Here is a 25,314-nt window from a genome sequence, read left to right as displayed (position 1 = left end):
ACTCTCTCTCTCTCTCTCTTTGTTTTTTTTTTAACATTTTATTTATTTATTATGTATACAGAATTCTGCTTCCATGTATATCTGCACACCAGAAGAGGGCACCAGATCTCATAATGGATGGTTGTGAGCCACCATGTGGTTGCTGGGAATTGAACTCAGGACCTCTGGAAGAGCAGCCGGTGCTCCTAACCTCTGAGCCATCTCTCCAGCCTTGTCAGTTTACTCTTATCCACAGTCACCCCAGTTCCAAAGGATCTGACACCCCCACTGTGTGCACTTGCTCTTATATGAAAGAGCCCCCCCCACCACACACACCTATGCTGTGAAACATAAAATAAAATTGAAAAATTTAGGTAGAGAGCAATTAAGGAAAATACCAGATGTCAGCCCTTGGCTCACACATGTGCATGAATGACTAAGTGTGACTGTGGGGGAGCACTAGTGTGCGTGTGCACACACACACACACACACACACACACACACACATACACACACACACAGAGGCAATCCTGTGCCACTTTCTCTTTTAAGAGTCAGGCTGTATGGTAGACATGCAAATGATGTCAAAGAATTATTTTGATGAAGATATAAGCAATGTCTAACTGGCTAGTGACACTTCTCCCCTTCCCCTTCCTTTTCCCTCCCCTCCAGGATACAGAAGGAAAGGAAAGACTAAGGCAGTGATTATAAATGGATTCTCTGAGACATGACTGGAAATAAAATGGGTTTTCCATCACATGCCCTGGTGGCTTTTGATTTTTTTTTTTTTTTTTTTTTGCATGGCAGTACATTCCAGTGTTGTGTTGGCTCACTCATGGTCCCTACCCCTCTTCCCTCCCTCTCCTTGCCTATTTAGCCAACTAGAAGGAAGGTTCAGTTTGGTAACAGGATTCTGAACTCTCCCCTCTACTAGTAGATGGCAGCTATGGTTTCTGCCTGGGAGTTGAAGATTGAGGGCAGTGGGATTGAAGAATGGTGGGGCTTCTGGACTGCTCCCCTCTCCTCCCTCTTTTTCCCTCCCTCCCTTATTTCTGCTTTTATGAGCTATAGTCTCACTATGCAGACAAAATTGGTCTCAAACTCAGATCTTCCTGCCTAGGCCTCCTGAGTGCTGGGGTTACAGAGCTGGTGATTTTCAGTGTCCTGTGTACATTCCTTTAGGAACTACAGGCTGAGGCTTGGGAGGGATGGTACCCTAGCCTCTCATCTCTGCATGCTTCTGTTAGCTTCTTTATACTGTGGGTCTTCAGGCAAGCCCTCATCTGAAGAGAAGTTTGAAAACTACCCAGCCCACCTAATCTGATTCCCACACGGGGAAGCTGAATCTCAGGATGCAAAGCCCACCCAAAGTCACTAGCACCCTGGAAACTATTTCCTGGTTGGCCCTCTTGCAGATGACCTTAACTGTCAATTCCTTGTCCCTTTTAAAATACACTTAAAGTCAAGCATGGTGGTGTATGCCTTTAATCCCAGCAGAGCCAGGCAGATACCTGTGAGTTCAAGGTTAGCCTGAACCTTAGTTCAAGGTTTACGTAGTAACTTCAAGCCATCCAGGGCTACACAGTAAGACCCTGCCTCAAAAATAAACAAATAAATAGAATAAAATACACTTAGAACTGTGTATTTTAGAGTTCTGAATGGCAGCTTGTATCACTTAGTCATTGGAGGTAGTGATGGTTTTAATCATTTTTGAAAAGTTGGGGGATACTGCTGCCATCTGTAATGTCCTCTGTTCTTCACTCGGGAATTTCAATGCCATTTGTGAGGGCTAACAGTCTATAAAGGAAATCTCAGCAGACCTGAAAAACAAGTGGGGCTCCTGACACCAGACAGGGCTTGCAGGGCGTTTAGATGCAGAGCCAGTGGGCAGAGTGGCTGCCCGCTGACACACAGCTTTCTTCACTGGCTCCTGCAAGTGAGCTTACATCCAGGACTTGTTCAGCTCTGCCTTCCTACCGTGCAGGAAAGACTTGACTGATGTAGTCAACCAACACCAAGCCTAATTCACCGGAGGCAGTAAGGGAAGCCAGTGAACACCTATCACTTATTGTACACCTACTCTGTAGGTGCTGTGTCATAGGTGTGTGTGTGTGTGTGTGTGTGTGTGTGTGGTTTTTGTTTTGCTGTTGCTGCCGGGTAACTAATCCAGGGCTTCCAGTTATGTTAGTTAAGAACTCTAGCACTGTTCATCCCAGAGTGTTGTTCCTTTTGATTCTTAGAACCAACCCGAAAGAAGTAAGTGCTGTTCTGACCTCCATGTTACCCTGAGGAAACAGTCTTTGAGAGGCTGATACTGAGATTTTGTTTAAACAGTGCTGGAAAGCTGAGACTCAAATCTGGGCCAGGCCAGACCTAAAAGGCAGGACTTAAAAGAAACGCAAACATGAGTCCTGAGGAAGGGTTGTGAAGTGCTAAGCCTTAAGTACTTCCTTCCCAGCTCCTTCTGCTAACTGCCCTCTAATAGCAGTACTTCTCAGGGAGCACCCATGCTTCTTGCCTCACTTGAGACACACACACACAGACACACACACACACACACACACACACACACACACAGACACACACACACACACACAGACACACACACACAGACACACACACACACACACACACACACAGACACACACACACACACACACAGACACACACACACAGACACACACACACAGACACACACACACACACACACACACACACACACACACACACACACACAAACTGCTTACTATCCTTCCTAGTCCTGCTCTGTGGAAGAAGCCAGCTCAGCTATCTGAGGACCAGCTTTGGAGAAGGCATTGCCTTCCCAGTTCAGTGTCACATTAAGCAGGAACCACTGTCTTAGGTCAAAACTGGGAAAGAAACAGTCAGAAATTTGGATTCTAGCTGTTGGCTGGAAGGAATGAAACCCTTATTTACCCAGAAGACATTTTCTCACCTGTGTCCAGGTGCTCTTTGTTCTTTGAGGTCGCTCTTTGGTGCTGGTTCCAGCCCAGGCCTTTGTATTTTAGGCAAATGTCACCACTAGCTGTTCAGCCAGTGTCCTACCTGGAGCTTTTGAACACAGCTGATGACACGCTACAGAATCCAGCTTCCTGGAGCTTTTAAGGGCAAACACTTTTGTATTCACTTCTGGGTTCCTATGCTTGACTGGCAGTTGCCTCACAGTGTCTGCAGCTGCTGTCTGCCAACTTAGGCCTTGACTCGTGAGTAGATTCTCAGGCAGCACCTGGCATTTAGGAGGCTCTCAGTTAAGGCTGCTGGACTGAATAAATGAAATTTGTTAAGAAAAGAAAGTAGGGCTGGAGAGATGGCTCAGTAGTTAACAGCACTGGATGCTTTTCTGAGGACTTGGATTTGATTCCCAGCACCCACATGGTGGCTTGTAACTGTCTATAATTCCAGTTCTGGGGGAATCCCACATCCTCTTCTGTTTCTTTGGGCACCGCATCACTTGGCGCACAGATGTATGTAGACAAAACACCTGTACATGTAAAACTAGAATTTGAAAACAAGGTTTAAGGATACAACATATTGGCTTGGTTATAGTGCCTTGCTCATCAATTTGTGATTTTTATGACACATTCAAGTTATGTTTTATCTCATCTATGAGGGTGATGACAAAATCCACAAGTTAAAAGTGTGTACTTTCACAGGCCCTGCAACTTTGTTTAAACCGTATTTAGAACTTCTCTCTCTATGCACCCCCACTCACTTTTCTCCTTGAAAAGAGAATCCTTGAGGTTGGAATGGTGGTGTATATCTGTGTAACCCCATCCCTTGGGAAGCTGAGGCAGGATGATGATGGTTTTGAGATTAGACTGAACTATATAGTGAGTTCAAGGCCTGTAGCAGACTTAATTTTGGGCCATCAACCAGCTCCCAAATCATGACAGGGAGACTTATTATTAGTTATGAATGCTCGGCGCCTTAGCTTAGGCTCATTTCTTGCTAGCTCTTATAACTTAATTTAACCTGTTTCTCCTCATCTACTTTTTGCCTCAGGGCTTTTTACCTTTCTTTCATTCCTATGTCCTACTTTCTTTGTTTCCTCCTTGTCTGTCTGGCTGCCTGGCTGGCTGGCCCTGGGCGTGTTCCTCCTTTTCTCCCTCGATCTCTGCTCTCCTCTCAGCCTAGACTCTTCCTACTTATTTTCTCTGCCCACCATCCCTGCCTATCCTTCTTCTGCCTAGCTAATGACTGTTCAGCTTTTTATTAAACCAATCAGGTGCCTTAGGCAGGCAAGGTGAAACAGTAACACATCTTTACATAATTAAACAAATGCAGCATAAACAAATGTAACACACCTTTACGTAGTTAAAGTAATATTCCACAACAAAGGCCAGTTTGGGCTATATAGTGAGATGTCCCCCACAGGTGAAGGTGCTTGCAGTTAGGTGTAATGACTTGAATTCAATCCCAGGAATCCACACAGCGGAAGGAGAGAAGCAACTCCATAAATAAATGTAATTAATACATAAACAAAGGACCAAAACAGAAAGAGCACAGTAGGAAATGGAACAGTTTTAAGGGTGTATCATGCTACAGAGTAGACTCTGATCCACATGTGTTCCTAGGACAGTTGATTTATTTATTTTATTTACTTTGAGACAAGATCTCAGTGTGTATCCCTGGCTGTCTGGGAACTCACTATGTAACAGAGCTGGCCTCTGAACATGCAGAGATTTGTCTCTTAAGTGCTAGGATAAAAGACTCATGCCCTGCTGGGCTTTTTCTTTGAGACATCCTCTCACTGTGATGCTTACGTTGCTCTTAAATTTAAAATCCTTTGTCCTCAGCCTCCCAAGTGCTGGTATTATAGGTTTATGCCACTATGCCCCGAGGGGATTGTTTCAATCATTATTTCTTTGTTTTTTAAGGTTTATTTTTATTATTTCAAAATCATGTGTTTGTCTAAGTGTGGGTATGGATATGTGAGTGTGTGCCTTCGGAGGCCAGAGGCATCCGACTCCCCGGATCTGAGGTCTTAGGTAGTTGTGAGATGCTGAGAATGAGTCATCTCCAAGGACCTCTACCCACTGAACTATCTTTCCACCCCAGGAAATCATTTCTTAATTCAGCATACATTTCCTATTGGTGATTACAAAGTAGAGTCAGAGATAGGTTGATAACCAGTAGTTTATTGGGGGAAAATACTCCCACAAGGGAACCAGTGACCAGGTTTGCACCTGAGCAGGATGGACCCAGAAATGCTTCCCAGCCAGCTCAGCCAAGCCAGAGAGAGCTGTGTGCTTGCCTCCCTCTTAAGCCCTTGTTACCTAACTGTGACCATGCCCAAGTGGTCACAGTTAGGTAACCTATAATCAGGGTTTCTCACTACAATTTCCTAATAAGAGTACATAAAATTGGCGGGGTGTTGGTGGCACACGCCTTTAATCCCAGCACTAGGGAGGCAGAGGCAGGAGGATCTCTGTGAGTTCCAGGCCAGCCTGGTCTACAGAGTGAGTTCCAAGACAGCCTCCAAAACAATACAGAGAAACCCTGTCTCAAAAAAAAAAAAAAAAAAAGACATAAAGTTATAGAGTGGAGAATACCTCTGAAGATTGCCTTTAAAGTTTTTTGTTGTTGTTTTGTTTTTTGAGACAGGGTCTCACTATGTAGCATTGGCTGTCCAGGAACTCATTATGTAGTTCACTATGAATGCTGGGGTCTAGTCTTGGCTTGGGGTTAGTTCTGACATAGGGAAGGGTCATCAATGCAAGGAAAAATTCTGACCAAGTGGGTTGTGCTCAAGTGATCCCAAGTAGCTCAAGCCATCTTTATTTATACTTAAACAGTTTTTTTTTCTACCAGGCTTACATGAAAAACTTTATTATTGGCTCCGATTTTTGACTTTTAAAAAACATATCATATTTTTGGAACCACTCACAATGGGCTGGGCATTGCCCCTTCAATAGCTAATCAAGATGATGTCATACAGCTCCATGGAGGCATTTACTTAATTGATGTTGCTTCCTTTCAGATAACTTTAGCTTGTATCAAGTTGACATAAAACTAGTCAGCACAGTAACTTTGCCTTTTGAATAAAAATTATCAAAGTTTATAAAAAAATACATCATTTTTAAGAAACACGTCATAATCATTATAACCATTGCTCCCTTATGCTTTCCCACCCCCTGCATAACTTTATTCTAGACCTAGAGTTCATCATGTTTGCAGACTTAACTAAATATAAGCCAGACACATCCTGCTCTTGCAGAACTCATGTCAGCTGGCAGCTACCTGCAGTTACGCAGTTAAGAAAGTAACAGACATGGGCACAATGCTTTTTTCAGGGTTTCTCTGTTTTGCTTTGGAGATTGTACTGGAACTCACTCTGTAGACCAGGCTGGTCTTGAACTCACGGAGATCTGCCTGCCTCTGCCTCCCGAGTGCTGGGATTAAAGGCATGGCCACCAACGCCCAGCAAGCACCATGTGTTAAGGACAACAATATTCAAACCCAGACAATTCTCTCATGTCTGCTTTTATAGAGTTCCTTTTTCTACAGGAGGGTTCCATGTCTCAATCTCTCTGTAAAAAGCAGACTTTGGTAAGGTACTTCTTCCCCCATCTCACTATACTATACTTCTTCCACCAGCATAAGCTCCTGTTTATGGTAAAGATAGATCTTTCCATCCCACATTTTACATTGCATTCCCCCCCCATTGGATAATACTAGATTTTATCATTGATTTGATACACTGGTGGTCAGGGAGCTTACTCTCAACAGTTGGCACTATGTCTATTCCTGAGGCTTTTTTCCTTACTCTCCTTTCCAGAACTATGAGACATGGTTAATGTTCCAATCCTTTCCCACGTGTACCTAACTGTCTCCATTGAGTCAGAAGTTTCCAGGATTAGGAGTCGTAGTTAGTAATTCCAGATAAGACATTTGTTTGAGAAGCATTGCCTCTCCCCCTGCCCCCATGAATCTTAGGGGAAAATATTTGAGAAAAAAGAATTTTCAGGGAAAATTACAGCTGTTGCATGTGTGACTGACAAAACTAAAAACCACCCAAAGAATCAACAATATAATGAGAGAGAAAAGAGCCTGCAAGCTGCATGAAGTTTACAAATTCCTACAGAGGCCTGAGAACTATTGGTTCTTGTCAAGTGAGAATCCCTTTCCATGGGTGCTTTGCCCTGAGGAAACCACTGAACAGGTAGTCAGATGGTGATCTGAGAGTAGGCAGCCAGGCTCCCAACACTTGAACTCACAGAGATCCTCCTGCCTTTACCTGTGGGATGCTGAGGTTAAAGGCGTGTACCCCCACTACCCAGCTTGCTTTTAAAGATGTTTAAGATTTTATTTATTTATTTATTTATTGTTTAGTGTGTCTGAGCATGGGAACACTTGCACAGTGGCATATAGCAGACAGAAGAAAACTTTCAAAAGTCAGTTCTCACACATTGAAAAAGAAAAGCTAGATGTGGTGGCACACACTTGTAGTCCCAGTGCTTGAGAGGTAGGAAATAAACAGAGCTCCAGGGCTTACTGGCCTGCTAGCCCACCCTGCTTGATGAGTTCTAGAGTAGTAAGAGACTCATCTTAAAAAACTCAGAAGTGGACGGCTTCTCAACAGCAACACTGAAGGCTATCCTTTGGCTCTAATACACACACACACACACACACACACACACACACACACACACACACACACAGACAGACAGACACAGACACACACACCACAGGCACAGGCACACAGGCACCACACAAACACAGACACAACACATAAACACACATAGACACACAAACACTCAGGCAGACACAGATATACAGACACACCACTTACACACACACAGGCATACACATATACCACATAGACACACTACATAGACAGAGAGACACACAAACACACAGGCACACACATAGATATACCACGTATGAATACAGGCATACATACATATGCAGACATACACACAAACACACCACATACATACATGTACACACACACCACATACATGCACGCACACAGGTACACACGCAGGCAGATACCACATCATACACAAACAGAAACAGACACACAAATTCACAAACATGCCTCCTCCTTCAGGGTCTGGGTATAGTACCTCTTCCTCCATCAGCCCCCTCTGTCTGTCCTAGGCAGTGTGACTACCCTAATTGTCAGTCAGGATGCCATATATGAACAATCTCTTGACTTGTTTGCTGTCCTATAGGATAGACACTTGCCTGCTTTCCCAACTCCTACAACAGTGCTCTCCAGCTTTTGGGGCTTTCATAGGTCTGCTAAAAACCCTTGGTGTAGCTATGTGTGAGCATGTGGGAGTCAGAGGCAGATGGATCTCTGATTTCAAGGCCAGTCTGGTGTAAATCGTTAGACCCTGTCTCAGAAATAAATAAATAAAACTGAAAAGTTCTCACCTTCCTATGTGGGATCCAAGGCTAAGACTCACTTCATTCTAACTTCTTTGTACTCACACCAAGCTTAACTTAAATTCTCTAATTATCATTTTCTGAACGAATCTTTGTTTTTCATGACAAGCACTTCCGATGCTGAGCCATCTCATCTATTTTCCCTAAGATAACCATTTCTATCACATTCTAGTACTTTGGGTCTTTTCCTGTTTATAAGATGATACAATGGAGTAACAACTATAAGGAAATGCTGAAAAACAAATGCATTCATTTCTCCCAGCATGTAATATAGTTGGTTTTCCAAGAGCTCTCTTTCTCACCTTTTTCTAACATTTTATTTTTTGAGACATGGTCTTGCTGTGTAACTCAGGCTGGCTTCAAGCTCATGACCCCTGCCTCCTCCTCCCATGTGCTGTGATTACAAATGTGAGCCACCAAGCCAGGGTTTCACAGAGATTGTTTTGGAAAGTGGTGATTAGAGAATTTAAGTAAAGCACTCAGTGAGTACAAAGTTGAAGAAGTTATGTACTGAGCAAGGCTGCTGCCGCTTTAGGGGACCAGTTTGGGGTGGAATTGGCTACAATTATTCTCCAGGTTTTATTCAGTAACACCTAAGCTGCTGCCTTGAACTGGGCACTGTGTTTGACTCTACTGCCCTCTTGTGGTTGCTGTCCACATAGTTCTGAGCAGGGGGGGGGGCATTTACGTGAGTTAAACATTTTGTCACTCTCTGCTCTGATTAAGCCCAGTCCTCACCCCACCCCCAACCCCCAACACGGGGGGTTGAACTCAGGACCTGGCACATTAGCTACACATCCAGCCCCTCTTATGTATTCTTTGTAGAAGCTGTCTACTAGAGGTAAAATTCAACATTTTTAGAGCTTTGTATTCTGAGATGGGGTCTTAGGCTAGAACCTGAGAAGCTAATTTGTTTTGTAATTCCTAGTGGCAAGTTTATTCACTACGCATGTGTGATGCAGTCCCAGAGTACGTTCACTTACATATGATACTGTTGTCTGTGCATTTGCTGGTGAGAGTTAGGCTTTCTCTTTGGCAAAGACCAAAGGATTTACATTTTTCTCCTTAGATAAAATTATGGTTGTAGTAAAGGGCAATTATGGCATTTAAAAAATCCTTGCTCTCCTCTCTTTCCAGTATTGGGGGTTGAACCCAGGGTCCTGTGCATACTGAGCAAGCACCTGACCATAGAGCTTTATCCTCTGCCCACCCCAACCCTTTATTTTAATTTCAAGACAAAGCCTTACTAGGTTGTTCAGGCTGACACAAACCTGTTCTATTGCCCAAGGAGACCTTGATCTTGAGTTATTCCAGCTTCAACATTTCGGATACCTGGGATTATGGGCATTCTACCAAGATGCTTGTCCCCAAAGCTAGGGGGTTGAATTTAAGGCCAGCATATAGCAAGGTTCTATCATTGAGCTATCCAGCCCGTCTGTCTTCCTCTCTTTCCCAACAGCATCTTGCTAACTTGTACTGAGTTCAAACTCGTTTAGCAGCTGAGCATGACTTTGAACTCCTAATCTTCCTGCCTCCACCTCTGAAGTTCTGAGATTACAGATACATGCTGCTATGTCCTCCTAAACCTAAGTGATAGACAAATTTTATTTTCTAATTATGTATCTGTGTGGAGCCCAGAAGAGGGCACCCCAGAGCTGGAGTTACAGGAGGTTGTGAGCTGCCTGATGTGAGTGCTGGGAACCCAACTTAGGTCCTCTCAAGAGTGGTGCACACTCTTAACCACTGAGCCATCTCTCCAGCCCCAGTCAGAGTTCTTAAAGTTACAGCTTCCATTTCCTTTTGAATTCAAGGCCAGCAGCTGCACAAGACCATCTTAAAACACGAAAACAACAAAGAATGGGTTGAGGATGTGGCTCTGTGGAGAGCAGAACTTGAGCCAGCACCCGAGTGAAAATTAGAGCATGGCCACACTCACCAGTGACCCCAGAGTTGTGGGAGGCAGAGATACGGGGACCCCTGACCAAAACAGCAAGCTCCAGGTTCTGTCTCCAGGGAACAAGTCAGAGAGACAGAAAGCACCCACCATCCTCCTCCAGCCACTGCAAGTGAATGCTCTCCCTCATAAACCTCACACTGACAAAGTGACAGAAAACACCCACCATACTCCTCCAGGCCACAAGGGCATGCTCACCCTAATAAACCTCATGCACACAAAGAAAGTGACAGGAAACACCCAGCATCATCCTCTGGCCACTGCAAGTGCATCCACACCCTCACAGACCTCACACACACAAAGAGAGAAAAGGAAGAAATGAGGTCTCTCTGGAACTGTGTCTTTCTGGAATTTGTCTTTCTCTTCCCACACCATATCCCACATAGCTCAGGGTGGCCTTGAATTCACTAAATAGCCAAGGATGGCCTTGAACTTGAACTATTTGTTGACAGGGTTTCTCTCTTTTGTGGTTCTGGCCATCCTGTAATTTGCTATGTGGATGAGACTGACCTTGAATTTACAGAGCTTCCTCTGCCTTTGCCTCCTGATTTTTGTCACCATGCCCAGCTGGCCTTGAACGTTTGATTTTACTGATTCAACTTCTCTGGTGCTGGGAAAGTGTATACTGTTTTTTAAAGGTGGTTTCACTATATTACCCAGGCTAGCCTAGAACTTACTATATAGACCTGGCTGACTTTAAACTCCACCCCCCTGCCTCAGCCTCCTTGGTTTTGAGATTGCATGCGTCACCATGCTTGGCTGTTAATACTTTTGGAAAGATAAAAGAAGACTGTTTGGGGCAGACGAAATAGGAATATAAATGTTTGAACTTTCTGTCAAATTTGTAATCAGACAGAGGTGAGCTTAGTATGACAGGATGGTGGCTGGGCCTGGTGACCTTCGTTTCTGAGGAAGTATGGTCTTTGAGGTTTTAAGATAGTGGGCTTGGAACCCATGTGGGTGTCAAATGGCCCTTTCACAGATGTCACCTAAGATCATTGGAAAACACAGACATTTACATTATAGTACATAACAATAGCAAAATTACAGTTATGAAGTAACAACAAAAATAATTTTATGGGTGTGTGTGGGGGTCACCACAACAAGAGGAACTGTATTAAAAGGTCACATTAGGAAGGTTGAGAACCATTTTTTTAAGGCCTTTATCACTTTTCACCCAGTGTTCTTAGGCAAGTTCTTAACCTCTTTAAGCCTCATTCCTGGTGTGTGTGTGTGTGTGTGTGTGTGTGTGTGTGTGTGTGTGTGTGTGTGTGTTCTAAAATAGCACTACGTGGTGGAGTTGGACGAAGTGGGTGAGAGGTGACACTCAGTTCTCACACCACTAAACTCTTACATGACAATCACTTGTTATGGTTTCTATGTGAAATGTCACCCACAGGTTCCTAAGTTCTAACACTTGGTCCACCCCAGCTGGTGGCACTATTTGGGGAGGTTTGGAATCTTTGGGGTCCTACCTTGCTGATTTCCAGCCTACCCCCACTTCACTGGGAGCTCTCTCTGCCTCCTGATATGCTATGTCAAGCTGCCTCTGCAAGCCCCACCACTGCCTGACTCTTCTCAGCCAAAGTGTATAGCCGGATTTTTCTTTGGGTTACCATCTCACAAAAAAAAAAAAAAAAAAATACAGACTTATTATAAAATCTCAGCCTATGAGCCTATGGTTTAGGCTTGTTCCATTAGCTCTTATAACTTAAATTAACCCATTTCTATTCATCTATGTGTTGCTACATGACTCGTGGCTTTTTTGTTTGTTTGTTTGTTTTGTTTGTTGTTTTTTGAGACAGGGTTTCTCTGTAGCTTTGGAGCCTGTCCTGGAACTTGATCTACAGACCAGGCTGGCCAGCAACTCACAGAGATCTGCCCGGCTTTGCCTCCCAAGTGCAGCAGACTTACGGCTTTTACCTCTCCCCCTGAATATCTTGCTGCCTCAGCATCGGGCTGGCAACTTCACCTTTCTTCTTCCCAGACCTCTCTCTGTCCAGAATTCCGGGCTATACCTCCTGCCTAGCTATTGGCCAGTTAGCTTTTTAATAAACCAATCACAGTGGACTAACTTTACACAGTGTAACCAAATATCTCACAACAAAAGTATCTTTCCTGCCATGATGGGCAGCACAGTCTAGAATAGGAAGCCAAGATAAAGCTGTCCTGCCTTAGGTTGCTTGTGCTTGGTATTTGGTCATAGCGGTGGGAACAGTAAACAGGGCAGCGTTCAGTGTCTGTGATATATGGATGCCTGCCTTGTGCTTCCTTCCTCCCTGTGGAATGTGTGCTCGCCCCGCCCTTGTACGAGTCCCATCCTCTGGGGTGGCTGGGAAGCAGTCATCATTTTCCTCCACAGATCTTCCACTTAACCCGTTGAAGTGGTCAGCTTTACATTGGTGCGAAACTGGCACACATTCAGTAGAAACCATGCTTCAGGTTTTGAATTTGGATCTTTCCCAGTGTTAGTGGTGTGTGGCCTGCCGTGATGTGGACCAGCAGCAATGAGCGGTGGGGCCCAGTCAGTCCTTCTGGGACACACCCATATTCCATAGCATACAGTGTTTCTATTCAGCATGCCTAGTGGGTTACATGCAGTAAGTGCTCTTGTGAGATGTGATGCTTCCAAATCACAGTGAGTGTATTTATTAGGGTATGGCCCCAATGGAAGTTGAGAAGCATCTGTATTATCTATAATTTACGTGTCTGTGTCTATTCTAATCTTATAAGTCAGACATCAGTTTTGACAAACCACCTCCAAATTTATGAGGAATTAAGTTTAGCTTCAAAGAAACCTAACAATAGAATTATAGTTGTTGTTGTTATTTATGTGTCTGGGTGTTTTTCCAGCATGGTGTCATTGAACTGTGTGAGTGCAATGTCCGGGAAGGCCAGAAGAAGGTGTTGGACTTGTTTGTGAATCTCTATGGCTATTGGGAATTGCACCTGTATCCTCTGGATAAGCAGCCAGTACTTTTAACCACTGAGCCATCTCTCCAGCTCCCAACAGTGGGATTTTGGTAGAAGTAGCATAACAGTGTTAGTCCAGGGGCTTTTGGGTTTCCTTTTGGCGTTGGAGACAAAGTCTCACTTCTCTAGTACCAGCTGGGCTGCCTCTCACTTTGTAGCCAGAGTTGACCTTGAATTTGCTGCAATCCTCCTGCCTGCCCCACTCCCCAAGTTTTGGGATTATAGGCATGAGCCACCATCCTGGCTCCCAGGTACTCTATCTGCTTCTGGTCAGGGACACAGCATTACTACAACATTGCAGAGTGACAGGAAAGTTGACGTCAGCCATCTTGCCAGATGGTGGTGTGCCTATCAGCCAAGACACCAGTCTTCCTTCCTTATATATAAGTTGTTTTTTTGCCCCTGTGTGTCCAGTGGATATGAACTGGGGAGCCCAGGGCTAGGAAAAGTTCAGGGTAGTGGCAGTGATGGCTGCCATCCTTCGTCTCTGCCCTCTCCACGGAGATGATAAATGATGCTTTAAGACTTGGTTTCTGTACTTGATAGTAAGTGCCTGGTCTTCAGTCCTTTACGTCTTTCTCCCTTGAATTGTTTTTTCATTCATGATCACATTAGTCAGAAAATTAGTCTGCTGGTGGCCTTGTGACGGGACAGTAGGCACCACTTTCAGCTAGAACTCTGTGTGTGTTTGTGTGTGGATTGTGTTGCTTGGAATGAAATCTAAGGTCTTATGTATGCTAGGCAAGCACTGTGCTTTTTTTCTTTTCAAAAATAGAGATAAAAGTAAATATTACAACAAAATATGAAATTAAACATAAGGCTATATATGGTGGCAATGCCTGTAATCCCTGCAGTAGAAGCTGTAGGATTGCACAGGTTCAAAGGCAGCTGATCTGCATATACATAGTAAGTTCTGTGTGGAATGTATAAAATAACTAGGATTTATACAAAGCTTTTCCTACAGGTATTCTCTATAAACACCTTCTGTGAGTCCTTTCAGCTACTCCTGTTGTTGTTTAAAAAAACAGTGTGTGAGAGAGACCCCATCAATGACAGAGCTTGCATGGAGGGTTTTTTATTGGGAAAAGGGAGGCAAAAGGGGAGAGAGAAAAGGGGAGACCAGTCTCTGGGGGCAGGACTGGTTGGGGGAGGAAAGAGAGGGAGAGAGAGGGGGGGGAGAGGAGAGGAGAGGAGAAGAGAATAGAGGAGAGGGAAAGAGAGAGGAGGTGGGCAAGGCCCGCCTTTTATAAGGGAACACAGTGAATGTGCACAGGAGGAGCTCTTAGTGGCTGCAGCTGAGGATGTATCCTGTCAGGACTCCAAGGGCAGGCCAGTACAGATGCCTGAATACTAACAACTCCCTTGCACTAATAAGTGTATCCATACAAATAGGTATATACATAGAAACAGCACATCAGGTTTTAAAAGCACAAGAGGATAAAGCCTGAGATGTGGCTTGGTGACGGAGCACTTTCTGCTGTGTGTGAGGCCCTGGGTTTGAGTACTTCCAGGAAGAAAGGGTTACCAAGACACCACTGTATCTGTTCTTTTCATTTATTGCATCATGCATCTTGTCATATTGCTGCATGTAGATTGCATATTTTATGGCTACATAGCTATTCAGTGTATGGTTTGATCATGATTTATCTAATGTGGTGAATGATACTGGATGGATGTTTAGTTGCCCAGCTTTCCACAGTCACTACAATGATCTCCTCATACATGTATCTCACTCAATGTACTTGGTGATTAAATGTTTTCATTTATTATTATTATTATTATTATTATTATTATTATTATTATTATTAATGACTATTTTATCATTTCATTGATAGGGTCAAACTTGAAAGCTCTGTTGCTGTATGTCAAATATTAGTAATTTAGTAGATTTTATCCAAAAATGTAAAGCCTAATAATTAGCAAAAGACCTCCTCAAAAATGTGCCATAACCCCCACCCCTTTTTTTAAGTACTTGGAAGGCTGAAGCAGGAGGATTGCCGTAGGTTCTAGGTCAGCCTAGACTAATGGATGAATTATCTCTAAAAGGGTAGGGAGTGGCTTACTTAGTAAAGTGTCTGTTATGCAGGTGAGAGCAGAGCTCGGGTCCCAATCCCCAGTACCCAGATAAAAGCCAGCTGCAATTGAACACATTTATCATCCCAGTGCTGAGGTCCCCACCCAGGTGAACTCCTGGAGCTCATTAGCCAGCCAGTTTAGCACACTTGTCAAGCTCCACATTTGGTTGGAGACCTTGTCTCAAAACACAAAGTGTGGGGCTGGAGAGATGGCTTAGCAGTTAAGAACTTGCTGCTCATGCAGAGAACTGGAGTCAGTTCCCCGGACCCCATGTCACAGAACCTGGAACTTCAGCTCCAGATCTGATGCCCCTTCTTGTTCCATGGGCACATGCACACACAGCCCCATGTCCCTATAAACACATATACATAATGAAAATAATAAAGACAAAATAGGGTGGTGAACAGTTAGAAGACAACCGTGTGTGTGTGTGTGTGTGTGTGTGTGTGTGTGTGTGTGTGTGTTTAGAATTCAGTTTTGTTAGGAGCTAATTCTGGTGAAAACATCTGCTTTAGAACATCAAATTAACACCCCACACAGGAACTTAAGGGTGGCCTTTTTGTTTTTGTTTCTGAGTTGCTGTAGTACAGGGACAGTGTTGTGGCCCGCTCAGTGGCACTTGCAGAGGCGGAGCTGCAGAAACAACTTGTCATGAGAGGAGGTGAGAAGTGTTGGGGGCGGGCTTCTTTTTCCATGATTGTATTTATAAGTGATTAAAATGACAGCTTAAAAAAATTACTGAAGAACTAAACAGTGCAGCTAAATGGAAAGGATCTGCTTGTACATGTTTGTACAAAAGAAGGGAACCTACGCAGTTCTATGAAATTAATAGGAACCAGAGTTTAGAGCAGCAATTCTCAACATGTGGGTCATAACCCCCTTGGGGGTTGCACATTAGATATCCTGCATATCAGATATTTACATTACAATTCATAACGGATTGGAGTTGTGAAATAGCAACAAAGTAATCTTATGGTGGGGTGAAAAACCATTGAACATGAAGAACTGTATTAAAGGGTTACAGCATTCGAAAGGTTGAGAGCCACTGGTCCAGAGTGACTCCCGAGAACATTTGTCTATGTGGTGTCATTAAGAAAAACTATAGACAGCCGGGTTTGGTGGCACACATCTTTAATATCAGCACTTGGGAGGCAGAGGCAGGAGGATCTCGTTGAGCTTGAGGCCAGCCTGGTCTACAAAGGAGTTCCAGGGCAGCCAAGGCTACACAGAAAAACTCTGTCTCAAAAAAACACAAAAACCAAAAAAAGAACAAGAAGGATACTCTTTAGAATTAAACTTACCCTGTGCTCACAGCTAAGCTTCCTATTTTCCTTTATGTCCCAGTTCTGTGATTAGGTAAGTGAGTAGCAGAAATCAGGTAGGGTATAGCTGTCACATAGTAGTCATGATGGCCTCCAGTACCACAGTTCAGCCTGCTCCTGACAGCACTGCTGCTATGCCCCAGGAACTGCCCAGTGCAGCTGACCCTCTGCAGCTGCCTGGGATGGTTTCCTCTTGAAAGACCCCAAAAGAGGTACTTTCGTAGAAGGAGACCCGCACCCAGGAATCAGCAAAACCACGAACTTTGGATGCAAAAGCAAGAGGCTTTATTAGTAGCGCTGGTACCCGGGGACTTAGCTTTTGTTAGGCTAAGCCCCGAGCCCTGGAAGGGGAGTCCTTCTATAGGGGAAAAAGGCACCGTAATAGTCAGGCGAAACGGCCTTTATCTTTTGCCGGTCCAGATGGCTCTCCTTGGGACGGAGCGATCCGGCGGGGGCCGGGGCCGGCAGGGAAATGCCGGCAGCTGTGGGGATCAAGGGTCGGGGAGTGCAGGGGAGGATGTATTCCCCACGCGCGGGGAAACTTAAAAGAAAAAGCTAAGGGCGGGGGTCTTTCATTCCCCCATTTCTCTTGTAACTGAATGGAATCTTTCATTCAGAGGTCTCTGGATATTTTGGGTCTATTAGAATGTAGGGACCAAATATAAGGATTTCTCGAGTGCATTGACTGACTCTTCTAGGACCTGGATATCTGTGTGCATGGCTTGTTGTAGAAGCTTAAAATGATTAATTCCCTGTAAGGCAACGGTTCTGGTCCTTATGCCGGCTGCTATGCCCCCCATTGTTACCCCTCCTAATAATAGGGCCATGGTAAAGGATATTGGCTCCCTCTTATATCGGGTTGATTTTCCTAGTACGCTGTAAACATACTCAGGTTGGTGATAGTTTTTACTTTGAGTCTAACTTTAAAGATGGCCCCCCTGATCTGGTCCTGACAGGTACCAGCGAAGGCCCCAAGCATACCCCTTCTGTCATTTTGTTGCTTTCTTACCCTCATCCGTAAAGGAAATAAGGAGAGGCATAGAGGTGGTACCGGTGGAGCCCTTTTGCCATCCTCTGGTTACCTGAATCTTGTCCCATGAGGATGAAGGCTTCCAGTGAGCATCCCCTGTTGTTTCGCATCCCCATGCAAGGGAGTTCCTTTTGACTTAGCATTTTAATCAGGGAAAATGGACGGCGAAATTCTTTTCCAAACTGCTTCCTGCTGACTTTGGGACGAAGTTAGGGACCCCAGAAGGTTGAAATGCTAGTCAAAAGCAAAAAGGAATTTAGGCAATGGGGAATCCATCAGGGGCTTCTGGTTAGCAGACACTGTTGCAGAGATAGGGGGTGTCCACATCAGCTGGACTGGTTCACATCCACAGCAAGTCCAGGGCTCGCAGTCTACTTGGAACAGCCAGTAGTCTGCAACTGATACTCAGATGTCTGTCAGAAGCAGAAACCTGTTTAAGACATATTTAAACTAGGAACAGAGGTTAAAACTTATTTATTGAAGCCCACAGTGCAGAAAAAGCAGATATCTGGATATCTGTTCAAACAGCAAGAACATATTTATAACTTTGAGTCCTAGCAAAAACTACAGATTTGGGCTATAAGCATGTACATTTTTCTTCTGTCCAGAGAGCCAGGTATGGATTGGACAGAGGTGCCTTTGGCCTAATGAAAAGCCCTTTAAGTTTGTACTTAGATGACAACCAAAATAAACTTAAAAACCTTGAGCTTGTGCCTGAACAGTAGATAGTCATTATTTTATCAGCTAACATACTGACTAGTCTATAGTGGATCTGACTGTCTGATGCTGTCAAGCTGACAACCAGTAATATTTCAGAGATCTGAGAAGGGTATATTTTATCCGAATCTACTAAAAAGTGACAGAAGCCAGTTAGAAGCAAGTCCATATACAGTTAGCCAAACCCAAGTTTCTCCATTATCGTTGGAGGCAGCTGTCTCAAAGAACAACAATCTTCGCCAGGCCTATATTGTGAGAGGTTTTATTTTCTCTCTGTGGAAGAGGGACATGGAAAAGACTGACCTTGTTTTGTCTAGGCAAAGGGGTACAATCAATTTTCCAGTGTCCAGCAGCTTTGTCCACAGTCTCGGCCAGGTTCTGGCAGGCGGCAGGTTTCATATCTGAGCATCTGCTCATTGGTCCAGGTGCAGGAACTGAGGTGCCTGTAATCTTCGGGTCATTGTCAGGATCTGGCAGTCTGTCTGACATTATAAACTTTAAAGATAACAATTTAAATGCCATATTCTGAAGATCTCTGAAGCATTAGAGGTCTGTTTGTCTGTTTTAATTACTTGCCTTAAGCACACATTAAGTATACAGGTGGCTAGGTAAGGTCTTATTTCTGTAAATAATTTTTAGTCTGACTGTAACTGGTTTTAACTTAGTAAGATGTTTGAAACAGCACAGCTGAACTTAAAACTGCATAGAGCTACCTTATATTCCTTAAACAGTAGCTTAACTTCTTTCTTAGGCAGGGTTTTTCTGTGACTTTGGAGCCTGTCCTGGAATTCGATCTGCCGGACCAGGCAGGCCTTGAACTCATAAAGATCTATCTGCCTCTTATTCCCGAGTGGTGGGATTAAAGGCATGTGTCACCAATGTTCTAAACTTTAAGGCGTGTGCTACCTATACCCTGAGCTTAAAGGTGTGTGTTACCAACATCCTAAATTTATTTCTAAAATATAAACTGTAATATCTTATAATAGATCAGCATCTTTCATAAAACAAAAACTTTACATTGTCAGGCTTTGCTCAAAAATAATTCTAAATTGAAGCTCTTTAAGTACAAACATTAATAAAAACAAACATTAAAAAACTGTTTTTTTTTTAAAAGAAATTTAAATTCCCTTAAGGTCTTTCTGTAATATATAGAAGCATTAACATTTTAAATCTTAACTGAAAAACTTGTTTCTAAGATGGTATCTCTAATTTCCATGCGGTCATCTTTAGTCAAGATGGCGGTTTAAGTATTCTTTTTTTAATTTTAGCAAAATGGAAGCAGAACATTTTAAAACAAGTATATATAATTTTTTTGAGAAATAAACAGGACCTTTTAAAACAGAATTAGCTTAATATGGTTAAACATGAGAAACCATAGCACAGTTTACATTTTTCTCTGATCTATAATAACCTTTTTTTTTCTGACTTTTTACAACTTGCTTTAACCCTCTATAATTTTCTGTGACAATCTTCTCTGCTATGACTTGCTTTAGCTCTCTATAACCTTTTAGTTCATTTCTCTGACTCTCTTAGATATTTTTAGACAAGTTTTCTCTTTTTTTTTCTCTCCCTCATTATTATTTAAGTTTCTTATATTTTTTTTTCATTTCTCAGTCAACATAAAAATTTTGTCAAAGTCCCTTTTTCATGAAGTATAGCAAAAAGCACATTGATCCCTGTCCAGGTCGCTGGTGGCCTGCCCTGGATCTTCCGGATCATAGGGAGTATACATCCTATATGCTTCTTTTAGTCTCTCTAGAAAAGCGGCGGGCGATTCCTCCGCCCCCTGTATCATCTGCTTTACCTGGGCCAAATTGGTGGGTCGGCGTCCTGCCCCCCGGAGACCCGCTTCGAGCACCCGGTGATAGAGACGTCCTACCTGCTTCAGTGGTAAAATCCCATTCAGGTCTTTCAAGAGGGCAAGCCGCATCAATTTCATTGGGCAGCCGGACGCGCTGTTTCTCCTCCGAGGTTAAGAGGACCTGCTGAGGCAGCGGGGGCCGCTTCTGCCTCTGGTGGGTGCCGGATATGGCGGGGGCTCCTCAGTCAATTCTCCCGGGGGGGAGTAAGGGAGTGCGTGGCGGGCGGTTAGAGGGGGAAAGGAAGGGGGGTCCCTTGGGGTGTCTTTTACCTGAAATATAGTTTGGGGGTTAAAGGTATCATCCCGCGGCCAGCCAACGTCAAAGGCTGGCCATTCTGAGGAACAAAGAGTAATCCATTTGCGTTTATGCACATCAACTACAAAACAAAGACCGAACAACACAGAACAGGCTTTCGCAGCGCGGTTTCGACAGAGAGTCGAAAGTTAGAATTGAGAGGGGGGTCGAAGAAGGGGGCCCTCCTTCTTCGTCCCCAGTAAAGATTGCAAATCCCTCAAGCCGAGGGCCTTCTCCAAAGAGACTGGGAAGATGTCCAGTCATAGATCTAAGTTCAAAGTACAAATCCCTCACGCCGAGGGCTCCAAAGTACAAATTCCTCACGCCGAGGGCTTCAAAGTACAAATCCCTCACGCCGAGGGCTACAAACGCTACCAGGACGTCTCCTGGAGCCGCGGTCGGGAGTTCCTCCTCGGAGCCGCCAAATACGAATGTACTCAGCTGGGTACTGCAAACGCAGGCGCAGTTCATAAGACGGATTCAGACAGACAGACAAGACGAGACAAGACAGCGGATCCGCACAACGCTTACCTCCCAGATGTGGGTCGGTGGTCCCTGGGCGGGTCTCGATCCCGGACCGAGCCCCCAAATGAAAGACCCCAGAAGAGGTACTTTCGTAGAAGGAGACCCGCACCCAGGAATCAGGGAAACCACGAACTTTGGATGCAAAGGCAAGAGGCTTTATTAGTAGCGCTGGTACCTGGGGGACTTAGCTTTTGTTAGGCTAAGCCCCGAGCCCCGGAAGGGGAGTCCTTTTATAGGGGAAAAAGGCACCGTAATAGTCAGGCGAAACGGCCTTTATCTTTTGCCGGTCCAGATGGCTCTCCTTGGGACGGAGCGATCCGGCGGGGGCCGGGGCCGGCCTTGAGCGGGGATCAAGGGTCTGGGAGTGCAGGGGAGGATGTATTCCCCATGCGCTCCGCCAGCTGGGCGCGGGGAAACTTAAAAGAGAAAGCTAAGGGCGGGGGTCTTTCACTCTGTGACCTTACCTTTACAACAGCTGCATCCACCTCACCCACCTCGTGGGCTGTGTAGATAACTCAAGGAGGGGCAGTCTCAGCTCTCAGCAGGCACAGTTGGGACTCAGTATTTTTGGTTGTTGCAACCTTGAGTGTTCTACTGGCCTCTGGTAGGACATTAGCATTCTTCAGTGTTCAGGATGGCTTCCCCACTGATCAAAGAGTTACTGCTGTTCACACTGCTGCCAGACACTGGGGTCTCACTGTCACTCTGGCCTTTTTTTTTTTTTCCTATTTTTGTACTGTGCTTTTGTGAAAAAATGTATTATTTATTAAGAGACTACCCTAGACCCAGAATAGCTAAGGGAGCTGATGCTGTGGTGGAGTGACACTGGCATTAATCAAGGTGGCAATTAGTAGATAGGTGTTCTAAGATCAGGGTCACTTCAGTTAGCTGCAAGACCTTCAGGAGCTATTGTATCCCGCCAGGTCCTGCCACCCTTTGGCCCCAAATAAGCTACATAATTATTTACTGTGTGCATGTGAATGAGGGTATTCCCCTGCAACTGTATCATCTACAGTGACTCTGTAAGTCTTAAAACTGTCCTTACTGCCACCGCAAATGTGTTTTGGGGGCAGGGTGAAGGTGGGCAGTAGTTGTATACAGCTGCTCTGTGCAACCTGTGCTTTTGGAGTGCTATACCACCAGACACAAATCCTTGTCCAGCTCTGCAGATGTCCTGGCACTTAAGATCATCTTATACTGTGAATCTGGACATCCAACTCCAAGAAGTTCCAATGGCCTGGTAAGGCACCACACACACCCATTTTCACTTCAGCAGTATTCATCATCAGTTCATTTGCAACACACTTTAAATAAACACTGAGCACTGATCACACAAAAAGCAGGAAGAAAGGCAGGAAAGGGCTTTTTCTCCTGTAACTAAAGAGATTGCAGCTTAGAGCAATGCCCCAGGCTGTGGTGTCTGTGACAGTTTTGGGACAGAGGTCTTCATAGTTCCCCTTAATTCTCAGAGCCTCTTCCTTCTGTGATCTCAGAAGGTCACAGGACAAGGGAATCTGAGAGTGCAGGTCTGTCCTCACCACAGAGAAATCTCTTGCTCTCTGTCCTAGTTAACTTCCCTGTTGCTGTGATAAACACCATGACTCAAACTTAACCTGTAGAGGAAAGGGTATATTTCATCTTTTTTTTTTTTTTCTCGAGACAGGGTTTCTCTGTAGCTTTGGAGACTGTCCTGGAATTCACTCAGTAGACCAGGCTGGACTCAATTCACAGAAATCCTCCTGTCTCTGCCTCTCGAGTGCTGTCATTAAAGGCACCTGCCACCACTGCCTGGCGGTATATTTCATCTTACAACTTCTAGGCCACACTGAGCCTCTGAGGGGAGTCAAGGCAGGAACTGAAGCAGAGGCCATGGAGGAGTGATGTGTACTGGGTTGGCCCTCATGGCTTGCTTGGACTGCTTTCTTTATGTCTTTTATAAGTCCTTCCAGCACCATTTGCCAAAGGGTGGCATGCACATAGTGTTGTCTGGGCCCTGCCACATCAACCATTAATCAAGAAACCCTATTTCAATCATTTGTCAAGAAAATGTCCTAAAGGTTTGCCTATAGCTCAATCTGATAGAGGCATTTTCCGCATTGAATTTTCCTCTTCTCAAATGACCCTGGCTTGTGTCAAGTTGACAAAACTAGCTATAACACCTCTAGAAAGGCTTCTTGTCACAACTGGGCAAAAACTCAGCTGCTGCAGATTCCTCCCACAAACAGTCTTCTCTTACACTGAGGGTACTGATGCTGAGCCCATCTCTCTGACACTGAGGGTACTGATGCTGAGCCGATCTCTGACACTGAGGGTACTGATGCTGAGCCGATCTCTCTGACACTGAGGGTACTGATGCTGAGCCGATCTCTCTGACACTGAGGGTACTGATGCTGAGCCGATCTCTCTGACACTGAGGGTACTGATGCTGAGCTGATCTCTCTGACACTGAGGGTAAAGATGCTGAGCTGGTATCTCACCAGCAACAGACTAACAGAGAAATGGATATGTATAGGAACTGAAGACTTGTATTAAATTCCACTGCCTCTCTTTGCCTATGACCCACAGCGAGTAACTCTCACCCATACTTTTCTCATCTGTAGAATGAGCATTTATGACAGTTATACAGTTGCTATGAGGATTAAGTGAGACAATGCGTGTCTCACCTTTTCTCCTTTCTTTGTTGCCTTTTAATGATCTCTCTCTCTCTCTCTTCCCCCTCTCACCTCTCTTGATATATATATATATATATATATATATATATATATATAATATATATAACATTTTTGTTTTCTAAGGAAAGAGCTTTCACATATCCTGACAAATCTGTCTGGTACTAGGAAAGTAAATTGAGGGCCAGGGACATGGCTCAGGCAGGCAAAGGTACTTGCCACTAAGCTTCACAATTGGAATTCAGTTCCCAGAACCCACATAGGAGAAGAAAATTGACTTCATAACATTGTCCTCTGACCTCACACACAAAATAAATAAATGATAAGCAGTTAGTGAATCCTTCTTGACTTCAGATGCCAGGAACCACAAGAACTGTTAAACCTTTGTGGTTATGCCTGAAAAACCACGGAAGGCAGTGGGTATGAGATGAGGGCTAGGGGTGTGTGTGTGTGTAGCTAAAGGTCATAAGATTCTCTTTGTAAAATATTTACACAGGTATTGGGTTGATTAAAAAAAAAATCAGAATTTAGGCCGGGTATGGTGGCACTCTCCTTTAATCCCAGCACTTGGTAGGCAGAAGCAAGTAGGTCTCTGTAAGTATGAGGCCAGCCAGGTCTACATAGTGCCAACCTGTCTCTAATTTTTTTAAAAAAACACAAATTTAATAAAACACCAGAAACCACAAACCAGAGGGAAGGGAGAGAGGTAAGCTTTTTCTTGGTTTATTTTTCCAACTGAGGAATTAGTATTCTTCTCATCAAGGAGGATGGGTCTTCTAGAAACCTTTCCTGAATAGATCGATGGCTTTCTTTTTAAGGCATTTCTATTCCTGCTACTGATTTCTGTAGATGTGGCCCCTTTTGCTCCCTCCTGGATGCTGAGTTGCTTTGACCTGGCCAGGTCTCAGGGTGTGGGCTGAACTCCCGATGAGCTCTGGCGCCCCCTCCTGTCCAGTCTGAGACTGGCTTTTTTCAGCTCTAGAAGCCCGGTTGTGAGTTTCCTCGGGTTCTGCTTTCTTCCCATTTTGTCCAGAAAAAATGAAACAACTTTCTCCTCTCCTGCCACCTAGCCCCATCTGCCTCTAGCCGTCATAGTGAGTGGTCTCTGCTCTTGTCCAGTCCTCTTTCCTGCCTCTTTGTCACCACCTTACACCTCGGTCCCCTCCTCAGCCCCTGCTGATTGACCCGGGGTTTGCGATTGTTTTTGTTTCGTTGGTTTTATGAGACAGTCTAAAGTATTCCTGCTGACTTTGAATCCTCCTCCTCCTTCTTTTTACAGTTTATTTTTATTTTCTATGTATTGCCTATGTGCCATGTACTCTGTGTGTACTTGATGCCCACAAAGGCCAGAAGAGGGTTGGATCTCTTGTGACTGACGTTACAGACAGTTCTAAGCCACCTGGTGTGGGTTTTGTAAACTCGGGTCCTCTAGAAGAGCAGCCAGTGCCCTTAACTGCAGAGCCATCTCTCCAGCCCTGAGAGATGTCACATTTACATG

General features: G+C 44.4%; 1 protein-coding gene across 2 annotated transcripts in view; it reads left to right on the top strand.

Annotated features, from left to right (window-relative positions):
- The window catches only part of Shld1 (shieldin complex subunit 1), a 73,197-nt gene that overhangs the window by 11,659 nt on the left and 36,224 nt on the right, over nt 1-25,314 (top strand). The gene's annotated exons all lie outside the window — the stretch shown is intronic.

This window comes from Cricetulus griseus, chromosome 6, assembly GCF_003668045.3.
Source record: "Cricetulus griseus strain 17A/GY chromosome 6, alternate assembly CriGri-PICRH-1.0, whole genome shotgun sequence".
In the NCBI taxonomy this organism is placed as follows: Eukaryota; Metazoa; Chordata; class Mammalia; order Rodentia; family Cricetidae; genus Cricetulus; species Cricetulus griseus.
The sequence above is the reverse complement of the archived record's forward strand: the minus strand, read 5'-3'. Positions and strand labels throughout refer to the sequence as shown.